At 43.2% G+C, this 19839-nt stretch overlaps 1 protein-coding gene across 1 annotated transcript in view; it reads right to left on the bottom strand.

Annotated features, from left to right (window-relative positions):
• The window catches only part of STAT3 (signal transducer and activator of transcription 3), a 177405-nt gene extending 159079 nt beyond the window's left edge, over positions 1–18326 (bottom strand). The window contains exon 1 of the mRNA XM_077459528.1: positions 18233–18326. The gene's annotated coding sequence lies outside the window, so the exon portion shown is untranslated. The remainder of the gene's footprint in view (positions 1–18232) is intronic.
• Between the last annotated feature and the right edge of the window lie 1513 nt (positions 18327–19839).

Raw genomic sequence — 19839 nt, 5'->3', positions numbered from 1 at the left:
TTTTGGCCAGGATTTGTGTGATGGCAGATGGCAGTGTGATGGCAGACTGTTTGCCTACAATCCAGCCACTAGTACGCTTCATCAAACACTTGGATAGAAGGCCAATTCATTTTTGTCGGACAATAACCTGTTGTCAGATTTTCGTAGCATATGTACAGTACACAAGTTCAAAGTACAAATACGCATGCTCGGAAGCAAGGACGAGCCAGAAGCGGTCAGTCTTGTAAACTAGTGCTTGTAATGGAGATTTAAACATTCGTGATATAGCAAATTAAGACTTGGCGAAATGCAGCGCACAATTCTCTTCTTCAATGGGATAATAATGAAGCTGCTTTGCTGGGGATACTGATTGAGTTGTGGCAAACTTATTTGAAAAAAATATTTTTTGTTTTCTAGTGATATCAAGAATATCATTATGCTTGTATTTTATTTTTTATTTTTTTGGCCAAGTTACCACAGCACCATTATCCTGTAGTTTTGAATCTCAAAAGATACAACTACGTTGGTGTCCCTTGTTAATTTTACATTAAAATTTAGAAAATGTACTGGCCTACTCCCAAACCGTCATTTGAAGTAAAACACATAGCCAAGTATTATTCTACAGATTTCTTTATTTTTTTTTTTTTTTTTTTATTGTGCATTAAAAAAATAAAAAAATAAATATATATGATACATGCCATCTGCCAATAGAACTTAACCAAAAAGTGCATTCTATGCCTCCAAAAATATAGGAAATATAACACATGCATGTGTCCTGAGCTTCTTAATATAGGGGGTCAACAACGCCAAGGAGTTGGTGAAAGCAGGGGTCCGTCATCCAGAGATAATTCTGAAAATCATGCAGATTATTCTCCTAGAGCTCCCACAGCATATGGCATAATTGGTCACGATTAAGCAACCAATTTTTGGTCCAAGAAATCCTCCTCCTGTTCCTGGACTTGGGACAAAGCAATAACTCCAAAAGTCAATAATAGCACATTCTCTCCTCCGATTCCACAACATGGCTGGTTGACAAAAACGGCCATTCAGAAACAAACTGAAAAACGCAAAATCAACACTCAAACTTCTACTAACGCAAAATCAGCAGGAGCAGCCCAAAGAGTGGCATCTGACAATTGAACTTCCTCTTTATCTGCTCGTAGTACGTCACTACGTTCACGTTTGTTGGCTGACAATTTGTATGCAAGACAAGTTCACAGCACACGCCTTTTGGACAAAAGTCTGGCGCTTTGTTTGCCAACCATCCGATCGTGTTTGAGGCTTTAAACTCCATTCAAACTTGTGCGATTTTGAATTTGACCAATATGATCAGTTTTGCTTGTGCTCTACAAAGTTGCTAGACATGCGCAGAATGGAAAAATATTTGTTTTGTTTCTTTATTTTCCAAAATAAATAAGTCTAAAATCCAAACTTCAAAAATTTCGGAACAATTCAAAATTGATAGTCCGATTCAAATTCTGTGTGAAGGATGGAGAGGGGGAGCGAGAGGTAGGGAGATATATATGGGGCTGGAGCCCAGGTGCCAAGATGCAATTTCTGGTCACCATGGCGACCTGAGATTTATCAAGCCCTTAAACAGAAATCTTCCATATACACCATCTTATAATCACAGGATAGGCCTGGTTGACCTGTTAAAGTGGTTGTAAACCCTTACAACCAACTTTGACCTAACAGGTAAGCTTAAGGCTTACCTGTAGGTCCAAGAAATATATCTCCTAAACCTACATGGTTTAGGAGATATTTGCCGAAAGACAGGCACCACTGAGTGCGCCGCAGTAAACGGCGATATGCTTCGCCGAATGACAGCGGCGGAGCGGCGAGACCCACCGAGAAGATGGATGCGCCATACTACAGGGGACAGCGGTGACTTTGCTGGTTCCTGTGTCAGGTAAGTGACACATAATGGACTACTATGCGATGCATAGTAGTCCATTATGCTTTACCTTTGCAGGGAATGAAAGAGGAAGTAAACTCATCAGGGTTTACTTCCTCTTTAAGGCACTTTAACACTGAGGCGCCGGTGTTAAAGTGCCGCTAGTTTTAGCGGTGCTTTTCGGTCACTAGCGAACACTTTTAACCCCCGCTGGGCGCTGAATAAAGGGTTAAAAGTGCCCGTAAAGCACTGCTTTGCAATTACTTCAATGGCGCTGCCCATTGATTGCAATGGGCAGGGGTGCTTTAGGAGTGGTGTATACACTGCTCCTAAATCACCTCAAACGATGTTGCTTGCAGGATTATTTTATTTTTATTTTTTAATATCCCGCAAGCACACCACTCCAGTGTGAAAGCACTCAGGCTTTCACACTGGAGTGACAGGAGAGCTGCTTTGCTGGCCCTATTTTTAGAGATATAGCACCTGTAAAGCACCTCAGTGTGAAACTAGCCTCAAGTGCAGGATGGAACTACAGGATTCTAAAAATAAAAAGGCTCATCTTCAGTTCTACCTTAGTTTTCTACGTGCTTCTAAATGAACATTTTGGTTGCACGACGGATTCTTTCAGATGGGTGGCACTGCAGTTCAGCCACCCGTTACTGTCCCGGGCACCCACCTGAACCGTAACAATAGATCCAAGCGGCTATACAAATGGCACGGCTGCAATGCTTTGCTTCACAGCAGTTAACTTGGGGTGCAGAGTTTGACAGGTGGCATTGCCTGTGAAACTTGCGCGTTGACTTCAATAGAGCAGAGAACTACAAGCTAAATGCTCAGCTTGCAGTTGCGGTAAAGTTTCACAATGGAAAAATATTGTTCAGCAATTTAAAAGTAAAAAAACTGGCCTGTCAGCCGCTGCTATACTGCCTACTGAAAACCAATCCACCGCAGATCACTTTTCAAAGGGTAGTAAGCAGTAATGCAAATCTGAAAGAAGTGAGACAGATATGTATGGGAGAAAAAAAATAAATAAAAAAAAATAAAAATAAAACACACAACACACAGGCCCTCTTGTCTGTTAACTTTCAGGCAGTTCACATTAAAAGCGCAGTCCAGACTACCCCAGGCCACTCCTATGTCTGAGTACAAAGCACTGTGTTGGAGATATTAAACTGGCTCATGCTAGTCTAGAAAGCACAGATGCCCACAGGGAATAGGAATATCAATACATGTGTATAATAGGCTTGCTTATTGCCGAAGACAAGTCAGACTCCTTCATGTGTCTAAATTTACAAAGCCCTTTAAACCATGTTTTACAGGGAGTCACCTATCAGTGAATAGCATTAAGGCTGTTAGGTTTATAGACTGCTCTCTACTGCAGGAACAGCTGATCTGAAGAGACATAAAAGTAAAAACAACAATGTTTGTCACGCTAAAGGCACTACTAGGTGTAAGCAGGGATACTGATATAAGCAAGTCAACCTTTCAACCATACACAATTAAATATCTGGTACGGGTACACACCAACAGTGGACTGACAGCTCCGGTCAGAGCCGCTGTATTAACAATACAAGGTTAGTTCAGCGATCGACCATTGCTGAGCGGTTGTGTTCTGACATGGGGATGCAACCCCTCCACCGAACACTCCGATCAGCGCTGTCTGCCATCTATTGGCTAAGAGCACTGATCAGGAGTCGGATGGCTGCTGGGCCGGCTTCTGTTGGACAGACTGACATACACACAGGCCGAATGTCAGCTGTTTTTTTTGGGCGGGGGTCTCCGGACATTTGACCAGTGTATACTGGGCTTAAAGGGGTTGAAAACCCTCATGGTTTTTCACCTTAAAGCAGAGGTCCACCCTAAAGTGGACCTTCCGCTCGTTGGAATCCTTTCAGTGGGGAGGGGGGTGAAGGTACCTGTACAGTACAGGTATCTGCACCCACTTCCGGCGTAGATTCTGCAGAAGGTACACCCCTTTCCGAAATTCCCCCGCTGCCTGCTGGGAAACACACGGATCCCAGAGACAGCGGGGGACCATCCTTATTGCGCAGCGCGACTCACGCATGCACAGTAGGGAACCGGGAAATGAAGGTGAAAGGCTCCACTTCCTGATTCCCATACCCAAGATGGCGGCGGCAGCACCCGAGAGACGATCAAGAAATCGGCTTCGGATGCTGACATCGCGGGCGCACTGGGCGGGTAAGTGTCACCATTTTAAAAGTCAGCAGCTGCAGTATTTCCTGGCTTTAAAAAATAAATTATTTTTTTTTTAAAAACGGCGGACTCCCGCTTTAATGCATTCTATACCTTCTGTAGTGCTGCAGACCCCCCGTTTTACTTACCTGAACACTGTCTTTCCCTGGCCGGGAATGAGCAAACCAGATCTAGCTGGTGTCTAGTGGCATAACTGGATAGATTAACAGCAGCGGGAGCCAATGGCTGCGCTGCTATCAATCAAACCCAGTGACATGGGCGTCCGGGCCGAGTCCTGCTTTCTGCGTGAATACACGCAGGAGCACATGCAGAGGTGTCCCCCAAGGAGAGTGCTTCTCCAGTGTGGATACCAGATGCAGGGGAGGAGCCACCAGCGCTGCCGGGGAACCCCAGAAAAGGAAGATCAGAGTCACTCTGTGCAAAACAAACTGCTCACTGGGTGGCAAGTATGAATTTGTTAAAAAAAAATAAATAAAAAAAATAAAAAAAGGAGGGTTTACAACTTTCAGACACGATAGTGTTTGTGTAATGTAACAATATAAAAAAAAATATACAACTAAATATTTGGGTAATGTCTTCATTTATTGTTTTTTTGGCCACCTAGCTACTTTTTCAGAAAAAAACAAAAACACTAGCATGCATTGGTGGACTCAAACGTCTGGGACAAGACACTTTTTGCAACACTAACAGGAAGATGTACAGTCATGTCAAATAGTAAGTACACCCCACAGACAGTGTTGCTAACCACCTGTTAATTTACGGGCAGCGGCGCCCAGAAAAAAAATATAAAAATAAAAAAACTGAAGCCTGCCAAGCGCGGGAAAGCTTGAAAAAGTTTGGTCAGGCGGCACATGCGCAGTAACATAATAGCTCCATTTTTAAATGGAAGATAGCAGCACTCGTTCTTGGCGGTGCCTCGCTAGTCGCCACAGGAGGAGGGGGACAGGATCGTCAGTGAGTGACACATGTGAGAGGAATAGATGGCAGGGAAGGACAATACTAGGGGGTGAAGCGGGCAGGGGAGGACACTGATGTGCCTTGCCCTATGGAGAGGTGAAAGGGGTACAGAAGAAGGACAACACTGCCACACTGATGTGCCTGTGGACTGGAGGTGTAAAGGGGCACAGAAGGATACTGATGTGGAGAGGTGATATGAAGGGGGACAGGAGTAGAAAACTACCATATCCACGCAGCCTCTCTGACCACTTCCTGACTGTATTATGTCCACAGCCTCTGTCCATCTCCTGTACCATGTCCGCAGCTTCTGACCACCTCCTTTATCGTATCTGCAGTCTCTGAGGGGGAGGCTGGAGAGGAGTCAAGAGCGGAAGCGCCACCAGGATGGGGGTCAAAGGAGGATTCCGATGTGTGTGGACTGTGGAGAGACTATAGGATAAAAGCAGAGCCGCCAAGCTGGAGCTGTCTGAGCCCTGCACGGTCAGTGACAGTGCTGCAAGTCGGGGGGATAATGTAAGGAAGGGGCACTGGTACAAAAGTCCCCCCCATATTAATAACTATCCTGCCCTTACATTAGTGTATTCACTCTGTGGAATGTGGTCTCTAGTCACCAGAGTGCCCCCACATCAGAGTTCCTGGCATTCCCTTTTACAGATTCCCCTCTTTCAGTGCAAGGGCAATGCTGCAGAACCTGATGTAAGTGGGAACTCTGCTGTAAAGGGAATGCAGTGGACTGATATAAAATAGTAGTCTCTGGTCACAAGAGATCATGATCTGCAGCATTTCATAAGAGTTCCCTTTTACTGTAAGGAAGAACTGTGCTGGCTGAGTTATAGTAATCTGACCTTCATGTAAATGGAGAAAGTTGCTAATAGCACTAGCTATATGTGGATAGGTTAAATACTGGTATTTACACTGAAACTGGTCATTTTAGGTACTTATTGCAGGGACAGTAAATAACGTGGTTCTGCCCACACATTTCATGATTTTTGGCAGGAAGAAAATAAATAAAAAAAAACGGGTGCCGTTTATAAACTTTGGCGTCCTGACAGTAAATTTCACTTCAGGGGGTTGGCAACACTGCCCATGGAAATCGATTTTTTTCAACAGCAACAAATCTTGATTTAAACAGTTACAGATAAAGGATATATATGCACGAGAGGAAAAAAACCAACACAAAAACATTGACTTTGCACATTTAATAAAAATATTGATAGATGTAATGGTGTACTGTGTACAGTAGAAAGCAATGGACCCCTTTAGCAGAATGGACTTCTTGTACATTATTTGCATAACTTCCCACCAGTTTCTGCCATTGACGGAGCCATTTCTAGGTTTATTTTCTAGTAGGCTTTGGATCATTATTGTGTTTTGTACTTCAATTTTAAGTTGAACCCAAACTTTGACAGATGGACACTTTCTCGTCAAGCACACTTTGATCTGATGAAATGTTTAGCTGACTCGATGACTGCAAGCTGCCCAGACACTAAAGCAGCAAAAGCGACTTCAAACCATAACATTTTTACCACCGAGCTTCACAGTTGGTATGAGCTGGTTCTCTTCCTGAATTGCTTTCTTTGGTTTGCAGCAAACATGTCTCCTGCTACTGAGGCCAAACAACTATCTTTGATACATCAGTCACTGTTCCAGAAGGCCTGGTCTTTACACCTATGTTCAGTGGCAAAAAAGTAGCCTCGCGCTAAATGTTCTTTCTTGACAGCAAATCACTTTCCTGGCACACCTGCCATGCAGATTAAATTGGTGCCAACACTTTGTGATTGCAACACATGCAATTTGACACCAAATTAGCAGTCATTTGAAACATGTCTCTTGCAGATTTCAGAGCTGGTGTTCTGGGATTGGACAAGGTGACTTTAAAAACCAACCTCACCACCTCATCCAATCAGAGAATGCCTTGTATTTATTGAAAAAAATAAAATAAAAGATGTTTTGGGAATGCTGAGCGAGCAAGTCCCTGTAGTCACTGTGCAGGAGGGAAGCCGATTTTTCGACATTGGTCCCTCAGGTTTGGGATATAAACATTTCCATTGCCGAGGTGTTCCCTGGTAGTGCTGTGATACACTAATACAAGACTGATGGAGTGCTTGGTGTTTTACCCCCCATCCTCCTCTCTGGGTCCCAAAATGTGGCCCCCCTGTAAGCTCAGTGGACTATGCACCCACCCAGAGGGCACGGGGGGAACATGTGGCAGCGATGGGATCACTGGATGGCTATAATCCTGCAATGCCGGTTCATGCGACACGTCCTCATACACCCATTGAATATAAATCCCCCTGAAGAGACCGGAAATCGCAAGGGTCGAAATGCATCAGGGTTTTTCATGTGGATACATATGTTACAAATACAATTGGCAAACCATGCCTGTACATAGAGTTTTTTTACTATGAGTGATGTTCCATGTTTGTATTTGTCGCACTACCTATATGGATGATGTATTATTGTTCATTTGGAATTATCATTGTCTGTTAAATAAATGATTTTTTTTACATCAACTATTTTCACACCAACTCTCTGCTGCTAAAAAAAACCCCTGGGGAAATTCCCTGTGTTTTGTCGTATACTTATGGGTTATGCAGCTTTGGGGGGCTCCCTTATTGTGTTATTTTTCCTTTTTACATAAACATTTACATTGGTCCAAGCTTGACCAAATGTAGCAACAATAATGATCCTACCTAGACTTCCACTCTAAATTGTTAAGTAATCATTTAAAATTTCTTGCCAGAACTCATAACTGAGGACCTTGTGGTGCCCATATACTAGATGAAATTAGTTTATTTTCCATCCAGTTAACCACTTCCCGACCGGGGCACGCCGATGTACGTCGGCAGAATGGCACGGGTAGGCATATTGGCGTACAGGTACGGCCAGTTTTTTTTTAATGCCGCCCTACCATCATGAGTGTGGCGTGCTCGCGTGCCGGTCGGGAGGTCCCGCGGACATACCCACGATCATCTCACGGGGCAGCTGAACGAGGAGATGCCGTTCTGCCTAGCAACATGTGATGCTGATTTCTGCTCCATGTGATTGGAGCAGAGATTAGTGTTCACTAAAACAAAGCCCTGCCCCCCACAGTTAGTAACACACCCCTAGGAACACTTAACCCCTACACTGCCACCCACTGGTTAACCCCTTCACTGCCATTTACACAGGAATCACTGCATTTGTATAGCAGCGATTGCTGTATAAATGACAAATGGTCCCAAAAATGTGTCAAAAATGTCCGATGTGTCCACCATAATGTCGCAGTCACAATAGAAATCGCTGATCACCGCCACTACTAGAAAAAAAATAATAATTATAATATATATATATATATTTATTAATAAAAATGCCATAAAACTATCCCCTATTTTGTAAACGCTATATCAATAATCGCTTATTGCAATTTTTTTTTACAAAAAATATGTAGAAGAATACGTATCAGCCTAAACTGAGGGGGGGGGGGGGAAATGTTTTTTTTATATATTTTTGGGGGATATTTATTATAACAAAAAGTAAAAGTGTTTTTTTCAAAATTCTCTATTTTTGTTTATAGCGCAAAAAATAAAAATAAAATACGCAGGGGTGATCAAATACCACCAAAAGAAAGCTCCATTTGTGGGGAAAAAAAAAAAAAAAAAAAGGATGTCAATTCTGTTTGGGAGCCACGTCGCACGACCACGCAGCAATCACAGTAACTCTGAAGGAAACTTGCATTTTTTCTCTTCTATCCAACTTTAAAGTGGATGCAGGAGGGAAGCACATATAACCAGTAAAGTGAACAGCCTCAGATGATGCACAGAGATGAAACAAATCTCCCTACACAAGTTTTACATGTATATCCGCTGGTGTGTAAGGATTTTCACTTCCTCCCTCTGCACTGGATTACACTGGGAGACAGCCGATTGGAGGAAATGCACACACCCCCTCCAGATATTCAGAAACTTTCCAGAGCTGTCCTGTAAGTAAAGCAGCTTTCTGCTAATTTATAGCATCCACCCCACACAAAATTTCAGCCTGGTTTTATCATACGTGTCGGAGAACTTGTCAGAAGGCATCATGCTGATAACAGAAGATCTAATGCTAGCCTGTTCAAATGTAAAAAAAAAAAAAAAAAGCCAGCAATTGGGATGGGATGTACATTTTTATATGACTATATACATAGGTTAAGTTCCCTGTTAAACAGAGCTAAAGAAGCCAGTTACAAATGAGGAAAGAATTTTATGTACAGTATGTTTGCAATCATAAAGACTTAAAGCCAGATAAGAACTACAATAAGCATGTAAATAATAAACTGACATACAAAAACTGTCACAGACAATATCTCCATTCAAGAGAAAGCACCATAAAGTGCTAATGTATACCCCCCCCCCCCCCCCCTTTCCATTCTGCATCTCCAGAGCCCCAGTATGCAAATACGGGCTTCCTAAAATTGTAGCTTACGTGTTCCATGCCAGTGCTCTTTAGGTCACCTAGGAGTGCATACGTGGCAGAGACATCTTGTGTCGAGGACACGGTCAAAGTCAATGAGGCCGACGGCCAAACACATCAATTATAGAACTCATTTGGCAGTTTCTCCTGCTTTAGCCTAAAATCTGAATTCCCCAGAGAGAGTCCGACAGCTACACTGGGAGGAGGGATTTACTAAGGCTGGTGCACCTGCACACTATGCTGTGCATAGTAACCAGCTTCTAACTTCAGCTTGTTCAATTAAGCTTTAACAATAAAAGCCCATTTACACTTAAAACATTGAGCAATAATACAAAACATAAGATATAACAGAGCTTGTCATTAGAAGTACATTTCCTTCTCCTCACAAATGCCTGTTCGGCTGCTGAATCCATTCATCCCAATGCCCCGTACACGATCCAAAAATCATATATGACCGATCATCTGACTTTCACTTCCTAGTTGCAAGTGAAAACTGAATAGGTTACTAAAGTTATGAAAATTCTCATATGACAGAATAAAAATTTGGAAGTGATGTAATGTGTTGCAAGTGTATTTGTATTGTATTTTCTGATGACAACTGTACTGATTAAACGAAAATCATACGATATAGTACCATATGAGAATTTTTTGTGCTTGTCCGATTGGATAATAAATAGAAAGAAAAGTCGGGCCGGCTATCAAAAGCTGTGTACTGTACCAACAATCAGATCATACGATCGATTTGAAAGCGGTATTTTCCATACAATTTTCGGATCGTGTGTATGGACCATTACACACAAGTATCAACTGAACAGCTATTTGAATTTGTGATCTGAAAGTAGTCAGTGTAATAACACTAAATAATTAAAATTCAAGACAATATCATCGCATTTAACTGCAACACATTTTGTGAATGAACAACAAACTTTCACAGTAGCTGTAAGTGCCAATACAACACATAAAACAAAGCACATTTAAGCAAGTCATAACACTGAATCAGACAGCCACATAAAAGTAAGAAAATTCTTGAAGAGCAACACACACACACACACACACACACACACCAAAAGATTCCACCGTATGCATTTTCTTTCAGGCTAGACTGCACAAATAGCAAGTATAGGTGTAAAAACATTTGCATCTATGGTCTTTATACAGATATTTTTCATGAGCCAACAAACTGCCTGAACCATAAAAGGTTTCCTGAGCACCTTGTACTGAAAGTAAAAAATGCTCTTTGGGCCATTTGTGACCACCGATGATATCAACTACCATTGGAGCAATTCTGAGGACACAAGCGGATTTCCACTAAGTATTCAAAACCTTACTAAATACAAATCAGAGACATTAAAGTGCCCCTAAACCACATATTTTAGACCCAATATGACAATCATTCCAAGAACAGAAAATCTGCAAAAAAAAAAAAAAAAAAGCCCTATTTGCCCTTTGTAAGCTCTAACGAGCAGGGCTCTCCAGTTCCTACTGTACTGGTATTGTAATTGTACAGTCTGCCCTAAGGGCTCATTTACACTTGCTTCGGCTTCAACACACACAGGCTTCAGACACTAGTCAAAGCTCCTCTCACTAAATACAATGGTTATCTTACAGTCCTGTTTACACCTACTTTGCTTCAAATATTATACACCATGCAGTTTTAGTGGCGCTTCAAAGCCTCCATAGAAGTCTATGGCAGAGCTCGCTTGAAGGACGATCAAAGCCCAATGCAAAAGCACCAAGCAGGACTGTAATCTAATCATTTTATTTAGTGACAGGAACTTTGACCAGCGTTCAGAGAGCTTTAACAAAGCGTGTCCGAAGCCATGTTTTGAAGCAAGTGAACTAGTCCCTATATTGTAAAGCACTGCATAAACTGTCAGCGCTATATAAATCCTGTATAACAATATGTGTGTGTTTAACCACTTCAGCCCTGGACCAATAAACACCCTAAGGACCAGAGGTCTTTTTACAATTTCGCACTGCACTGCTTTAACTGGTAATTGCGCGGTCATGCAATATTGCACCCAAACGAAATTTGCGTCCTTTTCTTCCCACAAATAGAGCTTTCTTTTGATGGTATTTGATTGCCTCTGATTTTTATTTTTTGCGATATTTTGCGGAAAAAGACCGAAAATTTTGAGAAAAAAAAATGATATTTTCTACTTTTTGTTATAAGAAAAATCGAATAAACTCAATTTTAGTCATACATTTAGTGCAAAATTTATTCAGCCATATGTCTTTAGTAAAAAAAAATGTCAATAAGAGTTTTTTTTTTTGCACAAAGTTGTCACTAAATTATATATTGCTCACACATGCTATGGGCAAAAGTCAAATTACACCCCAAAATAAATTCTGCTGCTTCTCCCGAGTACGGGGATACCACATGTGGGGGACTTTTTGGGAACCTAGCCACGTACGGGACCCCGAAAACCCAAGCACTGCCTTCTGGATTTAAATATAAAATGCTACCAAAAAAAAAATCAAAAAAATAAAAACTTAGCGATCGCAGGGATCAGGCCTGACTCTGCGATCGCTGCACTTATGTGTTTAGTGTTTTGTAAGTGACAGCGATCGATACTGCACTTGGGTGGGCTGGGCGGAGGGGCAAAACGCAGGTGTTAGCAGGTATCTGGGCTGATCCTGCTAACAATGCGTTTTTTTGGAACCCTAAACTGCTGGGGACGCTAGTATAGATCTGATCAGATATTGATCTGTTCAGATTCTATACCACTACGGGAGGTTTATGCTTTGCGTGTGGGTGTTAGCGGTACTGGCACTAACCTAGCGCTGCCTGGGGCGACGCAGACCCTGACCCTAAAACCTAATTGATATCACCCGCCGGGTGATCAGGGGGTTAAACCTTTATTGGGTAATAAATGGTGGGTGCCCTGATGCTATAAAAAGCAAACTAACCAGAGTCACCCGTAACACTTATACGGTGATCACTGGTGAAAGGGTTAACTAGGGGCAATCAGGGGGTTCAAATTTTTATTAGGTAGTATATGGGGGTCCCCGGCGCTATATAAAAACCTGACGGGGAACCTAAATAACTAACTGGCTAACCAGCGTCACCAGTGACACTTATACTGTGATCGCTGGTGAAAGGGTTAACTAGGGGCAATCAGGAGGTTAAAACCATTATTGGGTAGTATATCGGGGTACCTAGCGCTATAAAAACCTGGCGGTGAACCTAAAAAAATAACTGCCTAGCGACACTAATGCAGCGATCAGAAAAATGATCGCTTAGTGACACTGGCAAAAGGGGGTGAAAGGGTTAACTAGGGGCAATCAGGGGGTTAAACCTTTATTGGGGGGTGATAGGGGGCTACCCTGGACCTAACACTAACTGCCCTGACAGTTTTTACTGTTACAACTGACACTGAATGCAGTGATCAGTAAATAAATGATCAATGCAATCAGTGACACTGTGACTGGGGGGGGGGGTTTGTGTGCCTGTGTGTACCTACATGTCAGTGTAATGTTGGTGCACACTTACTTTGTCTTCTCCTCGTAGTCCGGTCAAAAAGACCGCCCCGAGGAGAATGACATCACTTCCTCCTTCCTGTGTATACAATACACAGTGGGAGGAAGCTTGTCATTGGCCAGGAGCGATCGAGAGGGGATGGCCAGAAACCAACGACCATCCCCTCATCACGGATCGCTCCTGCAGTGAACCGGACCGCCGTATCCAGCGGGAGGGGGTCCAATCGGACCCCCCACCTGCTGGAAGGCAGGCACGTACATGTACGTGCTTGTGCCTGTCTGTGCCATTGTAATGACGTACAATGGCAATACGGCGGTCCTTAAGTGGTTAAAAAACCCTGTACGATTTAGAATATTGGTTCTGAATTTCTCAGGAACGTCTGGCCAAAACAGCCTACACATTCACAGACTGAGCCACCCACTCCCACACACAAAAGGCTTCTGCTTAAAAACACATGCATTTTTAATGCTTTGTTTTCCACATGATGCAATCAATTTAAGCCACTTTGTTATGGGCTACTGTGCATTTTCTAATGTTTAAAAACGGAGTTCCACCGGCAGAAAAAATAAACAACGTCAGCAGGATTTGCCAGACATAGCGTAGATCGCCGCACATTGTGGGATTTGACAGGTATCTGCTCCCCCCTGAAAGGTGCCAAATGTGACATGGGGGAGGGGGATCCAGACAGCGAAGTTACATTTCTGGGTGGAACTCTGCTTTAAAATGTCAGGACATGCATCCAGATTGTAGCTCTTTTTCAACTCAGAACCAAGGATAGGTTCAGACTGCAATACGAATTTGGACCTGATTTTCAGTTACATTATGTAGTGCTACTTGGATGCAATTGCGATAAGGTTTGTATATTCAAGGCCAAGATCGCACTGGAATTGCACCAAAGTAGTACAGGGACCCTTTCCAAAATCGTTCCATGCCGAGTCACATTGACGTGAATAGACACTATTGAAAACAATGCGATTTGCCTTGTTATGTGATTCTGAGAGACTCCAGTCGCAGCAGATATCGCACTAGTGTGAACCAGGCCTAAAGTACACTTACCAAACAGAAAAGGCCTGATCTCATCCAGCAAATAGGAAGTAGATCAGAAAAATCAAGAAAGAACACATTTAATGTAGGAACTAGAAGCTTTGGAACATGCCACTCAACTGATATAATAAAAAAAAAAAAAAAAAAAAAAAGGGAAGAGGAAAAAAACTTTTCAAAATACATAGTTCCAGTTGTAATTTTTATTGGCTACCTGGCTCCAGGAGTTTGTCAGGCACTGTATCAGAGCCAATCAGAATATAACCGCATTTATCACAGCACATGGCCATTGCTGACTATCAAATCAAAACAAGGAGCTGAATATTTATAGAGATTTTGAGTCATAAAAATAGTCTTTACAGTGGCCATACAATAACAGACCAAAACCCCATAACTAGTTCATTAACAAAAAGCCTTACAGCTACAATGAAAAGCACTTTTCATTGTAGTAGTACAAAAGCAAAGTGGCCTCCAGCCCTCAAAAGACAAATTTCTTCAAGATTTGATGATCATCTTTGATCAGCCTACACAAATTATTTACTATCACAACATGAAAAGATTACGGTAAACAACACTCGTTTGTCTAGTCAAGTGATAATCAAAGACAACAATGATAAGGAATACGTATCAAAAGAAATCACTGCACAACATTTGCTTACATAACAATTCTGTTAATGTTTTATCATTCACAAGGCTCAGTATCAGATCCAATGTCTTTTTAAACCGCCCCCCTTTTTCCCTGTATAAAGAACATAACCCTATGCTACTAGGTAAAGATGCATTAAAGAAATTAGATCTCATACCCATTATCATCACCAACTCCCAGCTGACAAGAAGATCAATAGATGAAGGCATTATTCCATATGCGACATTAAAAAGGAGCCTAGCATGCATTACAGTGATACTGTTGTCCTGCTTTTATCATACATGTCTATGTAATCCGGTCCCTTTACCGTCTCCTGCATTACACTAAACAATTGTTACAAACACAGCAACATAAACAACCTAAAGATGGAGTCTGCATGCAATGTTTCATATGGATTGAAATCATAACTGCATGGATTGTAAGTTTCTACAGCCCAAAATTATAAAATAATTACTTTATTTAAATTATTGTTCTCACCCCCCCCCCCCCCCCAATATCTCAGTGCTGCTGATCTCCCCCTGCCCTTTTCAACACTTCGTCTTCATGCACACCCCAGACTTGTACATTGTTATTTTAGACTTGTGACAGGGTGACAACTTCAATGGGGGGGGGAGCATGCGACAACACAGAAGTACAACTGAGAGACAGTTGTCACCCTATAACAGGAAGGGCCTAAACAAGACCTTTCAAAACAGGATCACCAGATTATTACTGAAAGTGGTTGTAAACCTCCTGCGTCACTTATAACTATAGGCTAGTCTTATTCTAGGCTTACCCATAAGGTAGTGGAAATATCTCCAAAACGTTTGCCATTTAGAAGACATTTACCTTGTAGTGCGCCGATGATGTCATCAGCGTGTGCGCTGTGAAGAAGTTGTCCTCCGTGCCATTTCTTCACCCCATGTGCTGTGACTGAAGGCTCCCGGAAGGAAGAGGGCAGAAGATGGATGCTTCCACCAGCGGGGACAGCGTGGGCTTTGATTGCAGCAAGTGCCACATAATGGGCTAGCATGCAATGCATACTAGCCCATTATGCCTTTACTTTTCAGGGAAAAACAGAGGAAGTAAAACCCATGAGGGTTTATTTCCTCTTTAAGTGGTTGTAAACCCACTTGGTAAAAATTCTCAGGCAATCCTGTCTTCCATAATGCTATGTGCGATTATATATATATATATATATATATATATATATATATATATATATATATATAGCCTAATTTCCTATCGCCACTCAGCGCTAACATGACCAACTGCCGATCCCTCTCCCGATCTGACAGCTACAGAGGGAGGAGAGCAGAGGACTTTTTCTTTTTTTTGCTTAATATAGAACATACACAGGGCACATGGCATTATGGAAACAGGGGATTGCCTGAAAATGACAGTTAGGAGGGGAGCGGTGGGCACTGACACGAGCTGACAGGCAGGGAGGGGGAGAGGACAGAGGAGAGCTGCGGATGATGGAAGCACATTAAAGAGGAAGTAAACCCTGGTGAGTTTACTTCCTCTTTCATTCCCTGTAAAGGCAAAGCATAATGGACTACTATGCATCGCATAGTAGTCCATTATGTGTCACTTACCTGACACAGGAGCCAGCGAAGTCACCGCTGTCCCCTGTAGTTCCGAGCGTCCATCTTCTTGGTGGGTTTCCATGGGTCTCGCTGCTCCGGCGCTGTGATTCGCACATGCGCACGGGAGCTGAGACTCGCGGCATTGCCGTCATCGACGATGCCCCGCTCAGTGCGCCTGCACGCCGCTGTCTACGGCGCATGCGCCGTAGATAGCGGTGCCCATCTTCAGGCAAATATCTCCTAAACCGTATAGGTTTGGGAGATATTTCTTGGACCTACAGGTAAGCCTTAATCTAGGCTTGTAGGTCAAAGTGGTTTGTAAGGGTTTACAACCACTTTAACTGACCACAGTGTCAGGGCTCAGCAGCCATGGTAAACCGTGATCATTTTACAGAAGGGAGGGCAGAATCAGACAGGTATTTTATATGATACAGGGGACCAAATGACACAGCACAAGCACTGTGCTGGTATTAAAATGGAACAGTTTTTTTTTATTTTTTTATTTTTTAGGGGGTAACAAACACTTTAAAATGGAATGCTGCAATATTTAAAAAAGATTGAAATCCCAGTAACATAACTTCATATATAAGATTTTAGTCACTAGAGTTTGATTAACTTTAACTGTGCCCACATTAATCAGAACATGGGTAGGTAACCTTCACAATCTAGCAGTGGTGGAACTACCAATCTCATCATGGCTCCCTACACATCTGGAAGCCATGCCTGTGGCTGTAAGGAATCTTGCAATGCTTCATGGGACTTGTAGTTCCACAACACCTGGAGTGCGGAAGCTGCCTAGAACACATGCAAGACCTGGGCTAAACTTTGAGGGGAATTGATCAAAACTGGAGCAGCTGTGCGTGGCAACCAATCAGTTTCTACCTTTCATTTTCAAAGGACATCTAAACAAACAAAAGGCTGATTGGTTGCCATTGTATAGCTGTTCCAGTTTTAATAAGTTTCTGCCCAACAATTTTAGCTCATTCCAGATTGCCAGTTTAAGGCGGTATTAAACCCAAAACATGTATTGCAGCTCCTTAGTCATTAGATGAGGTGGCTGCATTTAGTTTTCTATTTGCCCTCTGTTTTTACCTGACCAGTATCAGATACACCTCCTTTATCAGTGTGTCCCCACTCTGGATGAAGGAGCACATCTGGACAACAGCATTTTTAGTCTGGGGGGGAGGGGCACGTTAGACGGGCTAGCAGATTTAAATAAACAAACTGAAGCCAAACTCCAACTCACACATAAGCAGTTACAGCATTTTTCCCTATTTTAGGATAAAAGTTTCACATAAATAAAAGCTGATCATTGTAAGCAGTAGCACCCCTGTCAGTGGTAAATGGTTTGTCTCTTCTCTGTAAGTGATACAGCTTGTTCTTTTGAAAAACAGGCTTTGACAGATCACCAAGTGAAAATAAAGGAAAGAAAGCCTAAAAAAAAAAAAAAAAAACTGCGGCTATCACATCGAAGAATTGGTAAGAAATGTATGCTTTCAGGCTGAACGCCTCTCTAAATGATCCAATAGTCAGCCTTCATCATTATGATACATGAGTTATAAACATAGTGTCAGCACACATCACACTGCACCATTGTACTCATCTTCTCATCCAATCACCGAGCCTCAGACACCTAGTATTTACACCTGAAATCACCCAACACAAGTCACTCCACAACACCCATCCCCTCCAAGTTATTACAGACCCCAGCATGTGCTCCTACTTGTGTCCTCAATGCATGCTGGGAGTTGTAGTTCTCCTCCTTACTGGGCCATAGTTACCCAAACTGGCCTGAACAACCCAGCCTCCCCCTGCTAAGTTCTCGCCATGCTCCCCCAATGGATTTCCACACTTCCCATTGCAGACACTAGGACCTTGCTGGCCTTGACTGCCACTTTTTGTTCCCCAACAGCTAGATGGGGTATCGGGGGGCGCCCACATGTCTGCCCCATAGAAAAGCACGTGTCATGTCCCCCTCCCTCCTCGGGGACCCATTAGAAGAAGAAGGGAAGAAGTCTCACCGCTCTCCTCCTCTGAGAACTTCTCTCTCAGCTCCTTACTCTGACGCAGCTTCTACAGTCTATGGCAGCAACGCCGGAAACCGCTCGACCCACCTCACTCCACTCCCCGCCCACAAGTTGCCAATCTCTGTCTGGCCTGCCCCACCCACTCCTGACAAGAAACGTCCAGCGCTGTACTGTCCTCAGTGGGCGTTACCCTATCCGCCTGTCCCACTCCAACTCGTCACGCCTAAACCAATCACGTCTCTTCTTGAACCTAATTTCGTTGTGTATTATGCATGAGCAGGGCGTGCTCTCCGCCTCCTTTACGCTTTTGAGGACTAAGAGCCCACCCACTAGTTTTGTATTCATGAGATAGTTCGGGGCGCCGCCCACTTGTTGGTGTCAGGGACGTTCCTTGGGCTCAGGCTGTTCCGCTCAGCGAGCCCCCCCCACCGCCTGACGTTACAACCACACCGTGAGGCGGAGGGGGAGGCTCTGCTCGATGGAACAGCCTGCTGGAAGTCAGGAGGATTCCTGGCAGCGTGACGTCAGATGTTGTCACGTCAGTGCGAACGGCAATGACGCCAGAAAGGAGAACACGATGGCTTCCTGGTTTGTTTGTTTTGTACGGATTAGAGGAAACAGAAACTTGAGGGCTGCTATTGCTGCCTTCTTCTTGCCTGTCTGTAACAACCTTCATGGTTTCAATACGTAGAACAGTTATACAGAGGAGGAAGGGAGAGTTTTCCTTACTAAAGGCAAAACTTTTTTTTTTTTGATAAAGTAAGTGAGGCTTATAACCCCGTCACGTTTTTATTTTTGCTCTCTGTGTCCCATTGAGGAGATTTTCCTTCACTTCCTGTCCCAGTGAAAGGAAATTCCTCCAAAGTGAGGGAAACCTGGGGTGTCCCCATTAGAAGTTTTCCCCTCTATTCCTGGTCTGAGGTCAACCCAAGATTTGCAATTTTCTTTCACTGATAACTGATGAAGGTGAACCTCTGAAATAGGAAAAAAGGGAGAAGCACCCACAATGCCACATCCGTATATATCTTGTAGGAGGAACAAAAAGGATACAATAGGGCGACGTACAAGGGCTCAATGTACAAAATGTATCATTTTATATGATTTTTATCTATTTTGAACACTATTATGATACTATGCATTTTTCATTAATAAACTATTTTTTCGCTACTTTCTCATTTATTTCCATGCCTTAAAAGTCCAACCTGTTGGTACCTATTTGGTATCCTTTTTGTTCCCCCTACAAGAAGGTGAACCTTCCTAACGGGGGCACGGGCCGCAATAAACACTCAACAGCTGTTCTAATCCATCTCTACTCTATCCAAAACTTAAAAAAAAAAGTTTTGTCTTTAGTGACACTTTAACCACTTCCCGACCAGCGCACGACGATGTACGTCGACAGAATGGCACGGGCAGGCATATTGGCGTACAGGTACGTCCAATATTCAATGCCGCACTGCCAAAGGGAGCGTGCCGCCGGCGGCGCGCTCCCGCGCTGGTCGGGACCCCCGTGAGTCCGGTCGCGGGACCCGCGGACTCGATCGCCGTGGGCATCCCCTCGATCGTCTCACGGAGCGGCCAAATGGAGGAAATGCTGTGTAAAC

Source organism: Lithobates pipiens, unplaced genomic scaffold (genome assembly GCF_037356315.1).
Source record: "Lithobates pipiens isolate NorthernLeopardFrog02 unplaced genomic scaffold, aLitPip1_a1.2 Scaffold_28, whole genome shotgun sequence".
NCBI lineage: Eukaryota > Metazoa > Chordata > Amphibia > Anura > Ranidae > Lithobates > Lithobates pipiens.
Note: the sequence above shows the minus strand (reverse complement) of the source record. Positions and strands in the feature narration are given on the sequence as shown.